The 11,244-nt window shown below is 42.8% G+C and overlaps 1 protein-coding gene and 1 long non-coding RNA gene across 13 annotated transcripts in view; both read right to left on the reverse strand.

Annotated features, from left to right (window-relative positions):
• PPARA (peroxisome proliferator activated receptor alpha) overlaps window positions 1-2,621 on the reverse strand; it is a 37,577-nt gene extending 34,956 nt beyond the window's left edge. For 4 of the 12 annotated variants that reach the window (XM_074590199.1, XM_074590269.1, XM_074590226.1 and 1 more), the window contains exons 1-2: window positions 2,590-2,615; window positions 1,920-2,117 (exon numbers count right to left, since the gene is read on the reverse strand). The gene's annotated coding sequence lies outside the window, so the exon portion shown is untranslated. Of the gene's footprint in view, window positions 1-1,919; window positions 2,271-2,353 lie in introns of those variants that run through there. The other 8 variants (XM_074590260.1, XM_074590216.1, XM_074590280.1 and 5 more) reach the window with 6 other exon arrangements.
• A 6,099-nt stretch (window positions 2,622-8,720) lies between these two features.
• LOC141744443 (uncharacterized) lies at window positions 8,721-10,556 on the reverse strand. The gene is made up of 3 exons (XR_012587452.1): window positions 10,498-10,556; window positions 9,927-10,001; window positions 8,721-9,791 (listed from the first exon to the last, which is right to left on the reverse strand). It is a non-coding gene; the product is annotated as an uncharacterized LOC141744443 (long non-coding RNA).
• Window positions 10,557-11,244: the final 688 nt, after the last annotated feature.

Raw genomic sequence — 11,244 nt, forward strand, 5'->3', positions numbered from 1 at the left:
AAGGCCTGTTAAAAAAATTGTCAAAAAAAAAGCATACATAGCTATAAAAATAAATAATGGTTTGACTAAACTGACTCCCCTGTCCACTCAACTAAAAACCAAACAAATTAAAGATTCAGGGAGATTTTGCAAAAGCAGTCAGATTAAAATAAAAGTATTAAAATTCCAAAATGCTGTAAGAAAATATGTTTGTATTTATAATAAATACAAATTCAACTTCATTTATTTTCCAAGACAAGTGTGGTGTTCTTTTTTCCCCCCTTGCAACAAATATGGTATGCGCATGAGAAACAGAACTCAGAACTCAACTCTCATCAGGTAAACTAAAGCAAAGTAAAGAGGAAAAAAGTGCTACTTACTGAAGTAAAAGCTGCTTCTAAAAAAACGAAGAAAATTTGCATTGCCCTCTTTGACTACTTTGGGTCAACAGTGAGCACTACAGTCTATTTTCTAGAACAAGATGAATATCCTAGGCCATGTATCCTACTCTCCTGTAGGACATTATCTTCTCTAACATTTTTATAACATTCAACACATAAAATATTAAAAGCATAATGATACAAAAATCACAACTGAAATACAACCCATTCTCCATGGTTTAAAATTCATAATGTCCTTTAAGAAGACTACAGTATTGAGGGGTATGAGTAGAAAACGAAGACATTAAAGAACTACGGAAAAGCAAGTGAGAAAACCACAAGGTTTTCAGACTGTACAGGTTTGTAATGGGTATCCAAAACTCCCTATGCCACCTGATTGTAGAGGATGACAGTCAGTATAAGGCCTCAGCAGATTGATAAGAACTTTTTTCCGGACTATGCCAAGTGTTCCTTCCAAACATGGGAAAAGAAAGGGAGCATGCTGGCTATGCAGTTCTTCAAACCTCTGATAAGGTCTGTGCACACTCTCATCCTTCTGAAACACTACATCGCACTTCTAAAAAATCCAAAAAGTTGCCACTAAAAGTAACTAAGAGCCAATGGCTGCTTGATAGCTCATGCCAAGTAACAAAGGTTATGATACTGGTTTAGCTTTGAGTAGACTTGTGACCACATCACATGAACCACAACTGCCGTCAGTTTCAGCATGAGACCAGGTAGCCTCAATACTAAGTCAGTGACTGAAAATTTATAAAGAAAACACTTTTTATAGTTTATCAGCTTTGCTACCTGCAACGACCATGCGAATTTCAACCCAGTAATCAGTGTTTGATGCCAATAAGAAAGTCTGTGCATGTTCTATAATACAAGTACAGTTTGATTAAAACTTGCCTTCCCAACAAAACTTATGCAACGCCTTTATTTGTGCAGTACTACTAAGACATCCAATGCCACCAAAGTGCCAAACATCATTATTCCAGATAATCCTGTTTGACGAATCCTGTAGTCATGCTTCATCCATCAGAGAGCTTAGGAACAGCTACTCACGTCAGTGAGGCTGTGCTAATCTTAATATGAATACAAGGCAATACCTTTTAGCACTCCTTTCCATTACTTTTTCAATGCTTTTTCACTTGCTTTTCAGCAAGCGAATGGACAGCCCTGTAGGGCAAATCAAGAACATGGTTTTCTCATCAAATTACAAAAACAAATACAGGGGGAGCTCCCAGTGACCCACTCCTCACTCCAAGGATATGGGACTCTGACCAACCGACCCGTCAAAGCACAACCTGCCTGGCCAAGCCTAGCCAATAAAGGTAACCTCCAAGCACCTATTTTCTGCCTAGTGCCCAAGTTCGTTTCTCAAACCAGGCTAAGGACAATTCAAACGTGCTGGATTTAAGAGACATGACAGTCGCAAAACACCACCTTATATGACAGGACATCGTCTTCTCCTCTGTTTCCCACACCCCCTTCCCCCCCCCCCCCCAGCACCCTGAAGTCTCCCCACAAAGTTTCCAAGATAAGATAGCTCTTTACCTACAAACGCCAGCCTCCGCCGGGGCCGGCTCTTGCTCGTCCTTTAGCCCCTCGGACCCCGGGGCTACCGCTCACCGCGGTCCCCTCACGGCGGGCAGCCGGCGCCAAGCCCGAGCCCAGCAGCAGGAACAACTAAAGCATCTCCCCTGGCCAGCTAACTCCTCCTCGCCTTTGCCACCGCCGGAGTTTCGCCGAGGGCTTCAAAACGCAGTGACGAGGCAGATAAATAAATAAATAAAAAGAGAAGAGAAGGGGAGGAGAAGAAAGGACAGCTCATTAGCAAAACCGCCGCCGTGTTAGCGAGGCGGGGGCGTCACCCGGCCGCGCTCCTACCGCCTCCGCCCCCTCCCCGTTTTCCCCCGCCTACGGCCGGGATACAAGGCAGCCTCGCACCGCAGGGGGCGGTGGCGGGGGGGGCGCCCCTGAGGTAATACCGGCAGGGCCGGGCCGGGCAGGGCCAGCACCGCCGCGTCCCCGGCCGTGATCCACCGTCGGGGCGCCCCGGCTCTGGGCACACGGGCGCCACACAACGCCTGCCAACCGCCACCAGCCCGGGACGTCAGCAGCGGCGGCAGCCGGCCGGCCGGCGCTGCCAGCCCGGCGGAGCGGGGGTGGGCGAGGGGCCGGAGGAGGAGAAGAAGAAGGTTGAGGAGGAGGAGGGCGGCAATACCCCGATCCTGCGCCTGACTGACTCTGGGCGGCAGGGTGACAGGTACCGGAAGTGAGGTCGGGGCACACACCTCCCGCAATGGCCGCTCACGATTGGCTGGGCGAGGAGAGACCCTCCTCCTTCTCCTCCTTCCTCCCTCCCTCCCTCCCTCCCTCCCTCCGCTCCTCATCCTCCTTCCCCCCCACCCCCCGGTCCCTCCGCGCGCACCGGCGGTTTAACGGCCGGGGCCGGCGGCTGGGGAGGCGGGGGCGCGAGATTTGGGGCTTCGAGACTTTCCGTCAAGGGCGAATAAAGCCCCGGCGGGCGGAGGGACGGGCCCGGCCGGCTGCCGGGGGCGGGCAAAGTCTGCCTTCGCCTTTTCGGAGCCGCCCGGGTCGTGGATGGTGGGGTCTGCGGGCCGGGAGAGGCTGGGACCCCGGCCCTGAGGGGAGGTGCGGGTACCCCTGTGCACCGTGGTGGAGGGGCGTCTGTCTCCTTGAGTGCGGCCGGCTATAAGAAGAGCTTTGTGGTGTTAAAGAAAGTTATCGCGGGCCGCGTCTACAAAGTAAAGCCCAAAATCCTGAATTAAAAGCCAGCAAACCCCCAAACAGGGCTGCGTAACAGACTTTGGCTTCCTGAGGCCCTTAAATCTCGGAAAGGTAACCAGAACATAAATAGAGCTGTTTTAAAAGCTCCCCCCACAACTCGATTTCTGCTCTTTGACTGCCCATCTGTATTACATTTCTTGATGATCCTCATGATTGTGGTCATCACTGTACAAAAAAAAAATAATCACTAGCTTTTTAAAATAATATAATTCCATTTTCACTTTCATGTTCTCCCTCCATTTAGGGGGGGGAACCCCAACACACTTTATTACTGACCTGAGTAGTCAATAACATGGGTGCCAGGAAGAGAAACCACCATGACCTATTTCAGATGTTATTTTACAGGTACCAAGTGCAAACACATGTGCAGCTTCTGCTTATTTTTACGCAATGGAAATATAGTTTGTGGCAGTTCAGAAGACAGACACACAGTCCCAGAAGGGAAGCAAGGAGAGTGCTGCCCTGGAGGCTTGGCCCGTACTGCAGCAAGCACCATATTTAATTCCATACATTTCTCATAAATTTGGGTTAAGCACATGGACATGGACACCAGACCACTCCATTCAGGAGCAACAGAAACAGTAGAAGCTGAAAAACCACCAGAAAGCATGCCTCAATGTGAACCAATAAAAGGTAGTATTAAGAGCAGAAAACAGAAGCTAGCAAAAGCTCTCATGTTTACACTAATTTAAGGCTTTTTCAGATGATTTCAAGCCGGTTCTGTTCACAGCCCAACTTCTCAATAGGTAGTGCTGCTCCGAGGTCTGTCCCAAACTAGGCCAGCATCCAATGCCACAAGAATCAGTTGATTTAGAAAGTTAATTCCCAGTTTTAACACCTACATATTTGCCCACAGCCTGTGTGTAGCAGAGCTCAGCTAATAACAAGGATAAGGGACTATTTCCATAAAAGATGTTATCTGAGCAGATGAGCTTTTAATTTGGTTTGGTTTTCTTTCTTTTTTTCCCTCCTGAAAATACACACAAACTGAATAAGCTTCTGTGCAGTTAGAAATATATATTGGTTTTCTTTGGGTGTCTGATTGGCTTTTAAAACTTTCCCCTCTTGCTTGTCAAGGAAGCTGTGGAGAGAGAAGACTCTTGTATTTGGGTTTCCCTACTGAACTTGCAGACTAGATTTAGGAGGTCTGTTTGCATGCGTAGTTGTACCGCTGGTCCCTGAGGTGACATTGCACAAGCGCTGCAGTACAGTTCTCAAAAGTAAGATCTTGGTATGATTGCCGCCATTTGCCTTGGGAATATACACATTTTAAGGAATTCACCACATCAGGGCTTTGCTGTTGCCAGTGAGAGGCATGCCTGGCCGTCTAGGCTTTATCCTAGCTGTTGAGCTCAGCTCGCTTTTCTGAGGGGCAAATAGGTGTTTCACGCATCTTGTACTGGCTCACACACGAACGCTGTCCCAAAGGCAGTAAAAACACAAAGTATTTATTGGCATTTAAAATGAGTTGTGGGCTGTTTCCTGTTTATGAGCTGTGGGTTTCCTATCCCACACCTGCTGACAACCAAACTCTTAGCAACCTCCATCTACAGTGTGGTCAGCTAAGAGGACCGTGTTACCCCAGACACTGAGAAGACCTCTCAATCCCTATTTTGGAAGTGCTCTCTTCTAAAGACGTTGCATACATAAAAATGGCTGGTGTTGCAGAAAGCATCAGTAGTCAAGGGGGAGAATGTATCCCACATTCAAAATATTTACCCAGGAGACCGTACTGATTCTTTTTGTACTGAAAGCACTTTTTAAGTGTAGATTACTGACTGGATTGCGTAAATTTGTATCTCAGTTCAAATCTTAATAACATAGTAAATATCATAAACATTCATTAGCTATTTTAATATGCAAGCTTTTAGAAAGCAGAAATTAGATTATTTACTAGGCTTTAAGCTGGAATAAGCTTTAATTAGTGTTATATTCTATTAATATGCAATAACCCATTACTATTGCCTAACAGCTCAACAGTTGTGAAACAAGCAGCCAGACTTGTGCAGTCATTGATTTTCCGTCTTTCCAGTAGCCAGCTGGCTTTGTCAGAGGTCTCCACGGTCAAGCATAGCATTTCTGTCACAAAATATTTTCATTTGTGAAACAAAAACACCTTTCCATTTATTTAAAGGCCAGATGCGGAGTGTCTCGTGACAATTCTGTGGAAGAAGATAAGCAGGTCCAAGTCAGCACAGACTGATTCCGAAGTTTGGGAAACGGACTATACCAGCAAAAATTGGCAGCGCATTCGCCACCTCCTCTAGCTACGGGTAAAACGCAGGAAGTGGGCTGACCCCATGCTCAAATATTTGCTCAAATATGTGGTTTCTCTTGCTGATCTGATGACAGAGATTTTAACAGACAGTGTGCCTTGTTTTTACTGGGTCATCATGAAAGACTTTCCTGACAAAGTCGATACAATAAGTAAAATAGAGCCTTCCCATTTAGGTATTTATTTGAATGGAAACTACAGAGACAAAGCATCGTAACCAGCTTTTTATAAGCTGAAATAGCATGCGTATGTTTCTGTTTCTTTTTGTGTGACTACTTAAGTTTTACTGAACTAACGTGTACTAAATGAAAATCATTTTAATATTATTGAATTACTCTTCTTAAAAGAATAGAAGTGGCTGGACTGTCACAAGACAAGAAGCTTTATAAACAGAGGTCACTAAAAGAAGTATAGAAAACTAGCCAAGTGTAATTAAAGACTTTTTGTGCATAATTTTGTGCATGCTGAATCCTGCCCATTTGTGCTCGGTCAAAATAAATCAAAGACAAAAGTCCCATGTGATAATGAACAAGACATGACTACATCTGATTTATTTAAGTTAATACGTGGGTTACATGCATACACACTATGCAAATTATTATTAAAAGTGCAGTTCTCTCTCATCAGATCAAGCCCCTTAAAAAAAAACAACCAACAACCAAGCAAATTGGTGAAGCAGAGGGGACCTGTGAGATTTATCTGTTCTGACCTTTCATTATGAAGCTTTGTCCCAGCATAGCAGTCTTGTTACAGAAACGTCTGTGCTACTTTGCTGTGTTGTTGGTTTTAGGGCAGGTTGGTTTTGAGGGTTGGTTGTTTTCAGATGCACGTCTCTGCCGGATTAGAACAAAGCTCTAAGACTAAAGGTGATAAAACATTTTAAAATAAATCATATGAGGCTCATCTGCCTCATTTTAATATGACAAGTCTTGGATGGAACCAGGATGCAAGTTACAGGTTTACACAAGTCTAATGTTCCAAAAAACTATTTAGACTTTGGGTATTGTTTTTTTTTTAAATCTAGGCTGAGATTTTATTTCCCAACAAAATTAGTGATTAAAGTTCTTACTTACGTTTAATTTTTGTTAGAGATGTTTACCATGCCATCCCATCAATGTAAGGTATGGACTCGGTTATTCAGATCATCGTGTATATCCATATTTGAAAGTGACTTTGCTCATTACTCTTTACTTAGGAGTGAAATAATTCATTTTTTGTCAGAGTGTCAAGATCAAACATTCCACATGTCCATTTGTCTCTTCCTGTGTCAAAAAGACTAAGAACAGTTGCATGTCAGGTGATGGTGTTTTAAACTTATCAATTAACCCTTCTTAGCCTAAAATGTTTACAATTTTTCTAGTAACTCATATTCTTTTTATGCCGGTGCTGTCATCATCACTATGGATAGCTACATTATTGGCAGCAACTGTTGAATTAGCATTTTTTTAATGTGAAAATTCTCTCCCTCCCCCTTGTTATTAATTTCAGTCTGTTTCATTTCTCCGTTTTAATAAAAAACGTTCTTCTTTAAAGAAAAACTATTAGCAGTGAGCAAGCACCTTTCTTACAGGAATGCAGGATGCACACATTAAGGGTGACCTTAAAGAGAGGGGGAAAACAGTACCCCCCCAAGATTTTCCTGAAGGGAAGCCCACGCTTGAGCCTTCTGCAGGATGTGAAGAAACCACAGGGGAAGACACCAACTTGAAAACAGTTTATGGGAATAAGCAGTTCTTCTTAAAACTCAACTGTGCTGTTCTTTTCCAGATCCCCCCCTACCTTCTCATCTGAATTGTTTCCTCCTCAAGTGTAAGGTTCCATGTTTATACATTTCTTTTTGTACTGGACACTGTATTACCAGATACAGTAGGATTTAGCAGATTTATTTATGGTTTTATTGTCTCTGAGGACCACTAATACATCACTTAGATTTAGTATAATAAAATTACACAATTTTAGGAAACAATTCACTGCTCAGTATCTTGAACTAGGGAGAAGTTTTGTTGTTCTGTTACTGGGCTTTTTTGCCCCTTCCTTTGATGCACGTGGTACTTGCCATGATGTGTCGCTGAAGGGGTAGCAGTTTCCTCCCACATGTAAGTTTTTTTCCGATTATCCTTGGAAATAGATGTAATCTTAATTTAATTCATTCTTAATTTAATCAATGCATTTTAATTTATAGATCCCTGTATTTCTATTGAAATAGTATTTCTACTGAATACTCTTGGAATATTTCCTGTTTCAAAGAGTTTCTTGCCCTATCCAGGCTTCTCACTTCTTCCTACTTCTGCTCTGTTGGCTAAATGAAGTCTTTGTTGCCCCTTTTTCCCCAGTCTCAGTTTCACATTCGGTGTTTTATCTGTCTCACTGAGATTCTCTTCCTGGGCGACATCTTTAAAATCTCTCCCTGTCATCGCCACTGTAACTGTGATTCATATTTTACTCATTAGTTGACTATTGCAACATCTTTTCTGGCCTCCATTCTTCCCCCTCTACAGCTAAAGCTATCTTTTACTGTCCCTCTCAAGCCTCTTTATTATTTACATCGGCTCCATACCCCTCTCTGACAGCTGCTTCCAATTCCCAGCCCTTCTTTTCTGTAATACCCTGTGCTCTCCCTACTGTCCTTTAACAATCATGCAGAAAATCTGCCCTTTCCCTGAAGAGTTTGTATATTAGCAAAACATACTGGAACAAAAAAGCAAGAAAGAATGTATGGTGGAATATGTTTCTTAATGCAATTATTAGCACCTTCTGCTTGGTTTTCTTCAAAATGTGTCCACCTATATACTTCTGCAGCACGTACGTTCTCCCTTGCGTGCCTAGATTAGTTTACGCTGTAACTGGTAAATTCTCCCAGCGTACTTCAATCCATACTTATTTATTCTTGTCTGGCTTCAGATGTAGCCTTAGTCTAAGCTTCAGTAGTTTCTGCACCTTTGCTCATGTTTGATGCAGATTTCAAGAAGGAATTACAATGTAAATGTCAGCTTGCCGTGATCCAATCTCTTTATAAATAATTCATTCCAAGTTGGAACTTATTTTTGCCTCCATACTAAGTATCTACACTTCAGACCAAGTTCTTCATGCACCAAAGGTGTGAGCACGTTTATTTAGCAAGCAGATGCGGTGATTTTAAAAGTTGTGTTATTCAAGGAGAGTCAGTGTGAATCACGTGCATGTATATTTGTTATGGTGCAAAGTCCGGTGGCTTTTGAAGGTGAGTTTAAAGCTAAACTGTTTTGTCTTGTGGATTTTTTTTTTTTTTTCCCTGAGGCATTTAAAGGGAAAGTACAGGTTGTGTGCTGCTTTCAGAGTGGTAGCACACGGTGAGCAGGTAGGATACCCACCTGGTAGCTCTGGTACTTTGTATCCACTCCAGTGCATTTTCTAGAGCTCATCTAATGACACTTCTGCAGTCCTCCCAGAGCCTTAATGCGAGCAGTTTCTTTTCCTGTTTGCTTGTACTACTGCAAATGCAGTTTTAGAAAGCCCCTAAGATTCTTTTTCCTCCCCTGGAGAAAGGGTATTTGTCTCATACTATCAAGTAACAATTCTGAGTTTGGGTTCTAGGGTGTGTAAATCTGAGACTTACTCAAAGCAATTAGCTGAGTAACTATTCAGCTTAAATTGTTTTCCTACCCCGCTTCCAGGCCATGACTAACACTCATTGTGCTACACCCAGTCTTTTCCAGCATTCACAATCGATATACTGAGCACATGCTAGAATTGCCTTGTATGAAGAACAATCATGTATTTCATTTCTGGGCTCTTTGCCCAACCATTGCATATCTACAAGTCAGATTTTCAAACAAAAGCAACACATGTACAGTTGGGCTGGTCCTTTGCAGGTATCAGTTTTTCCTTCATGCTTTGACTGTCCGTGTTCTCGTTCAAGTATTTCTCACTCTTCTTTACACTGGTCAGCTTTGCTGCATGAATAGGAACTGCTCGTAACTACGTCCTAGATAGATTTTTTTTAAAAGCAAGACTGTACTTTTAAAATTGTTTAAAGTGTTTGATAAAATAATTTGCAAACAAGACATTAAATAACACAGAAAGTAAACAGAAGAAGAATGTGAAATGAGATTTGAAAACGTGCAGATTTACTATGCTATAAGACATATTAACCACCTTGTTACTTGCTATAAATTGAGGGAAGGCTCATCTCAGGTTGGTGGCTGAAAAGCAACAGTTTTCTGATCCTGTGGCCTCAGAAACATCCCAACATCCGGTTCCACCCTTTTTTGTCCTCACACAATACTGCACCACTCCTCAGTTTTCCCAACTCCATCTCTTTGCAGGGCTGTGCTGTGAACCAGATCAGGGGACCTGTTCCACTGCAAAATAATAAAAAAGAGCAGCAGGAAATAAAAATGATTTCCTGATCTAATTCACAGCACACCCTCCACGTCCTGGAGAGGTGGCGTGCTGTGATGAAGGCGCACAGGCTGAATTGCTTCCATCTGCATTACCTCTGAAATCAGGCCGGCATCAAACCACAGTCAAGCCTGACCGAAGAAACAGAGAAGATGACTGTAGCAGGTGATCTGAGGGATAAGGAAAGAGAGCAAAGGGCTTATTTTAGTTAGAAGGCGGCTATAAGGAATCCTGGAAAAGGAGGTGATTTTCAACTGGATCATGAGGAGCAAAGCCAGAAGATGTCTGTAGGACTGGAGCACGGGCAAGTCCTGGTTGTTTGGACACGAGGAATGTAAGCAGCAGCAGGAGCCGCAACATTGAAAGCCTTCTGAGCTTGGAGAACTGGGGAAGGACGTCATTTCAGTAACACGAAAGCATCAACTACTAACACTGTATTTATCCAAACCGTCAAGAACAATTTTAAATAAGAAGAGGTTTCGGAGCTGTGTTTAGCTGGAAGATCTGTGTGGGAGAGGGGTGGATACCTTTGGACCTTGTTAATAATTAAGTGGAGGGGTGTGTTAAAGCCTATGGAATGGATAGCATGGTAGTAAAAATACCGTGACTCACCGAAGTTGGAGGTTAGCAAACAGACAGAAGTAAACAAAATTGCACATGACAGACCTGTGTGCAGCTAGACCTGTCTGTCTTTAGTGAAACCGTGCCTGAAATGCTCCATTCACTTCTGGAAACCTCATGGAAATAATTCGATACTGAACCTGCAAGAAATAAAAATTGTTGCATTCAAAGCTGGATGCAAATCCAGCATGTTTTCCAAAGCTTTCCTATAATATTTGCAATATTCAGTGTATTTTCCGAACAGGTTTGTTCTGTTTTTTTTCTCGTAATAATCCCTGAGCTAATGTCTTGCCAGTTAAAAAAAAATACACAAAGAAACCTTTTTTTCTCAGATCATTTCACTCACTCCAAATGCAGCAAAAGCCAGAATAAAAATCTGGATATATGGTTTAAAAAAAGCAACAGCAAGGACTTCTATAAGCAGCAGGCCTTTGAAGTCTGCTTTTCTGCATACCAGTGTCAGCAGATGTTTAGTTTTTAACTGAGTTATTTTAAAGGACTTCCCCCATTTTTTAAAATTGTCATTAGCTTTTGCATATATTAATATAGTTCTCTTCCTTTCTCCCTTTTTGCCTCCTGTTTATGGCTTGAGGTACAATTGTCTCTAGAAACTGGCAGACAAAGTTCATAATGCTTGAATGTAAAGCAGCAACTACTCAAAAGCGAACCCAGGTTTGGGTGTTTCCCAAAGCCACTGGGAAACACCGACGACAGGACAGGCAAACGGACCCGGTGGATCACCGATGCCATTCCAGCAGAAGAAGTTAAGTACAAGAAGCATCATACAAGAAT

This window comes from Larus michahellis, chromosome 1 (genome assembly GCF_964199755.1).
Source record: "Larus michahellis chromosome 1, bLarMic1.1, whole genome shotgun sequence".
Lineage (NCBI taxonomy): Eukaryota > Metazoa > Chordata > Aves > Charadriiformes > Laridae > Larus > Larus michahellis.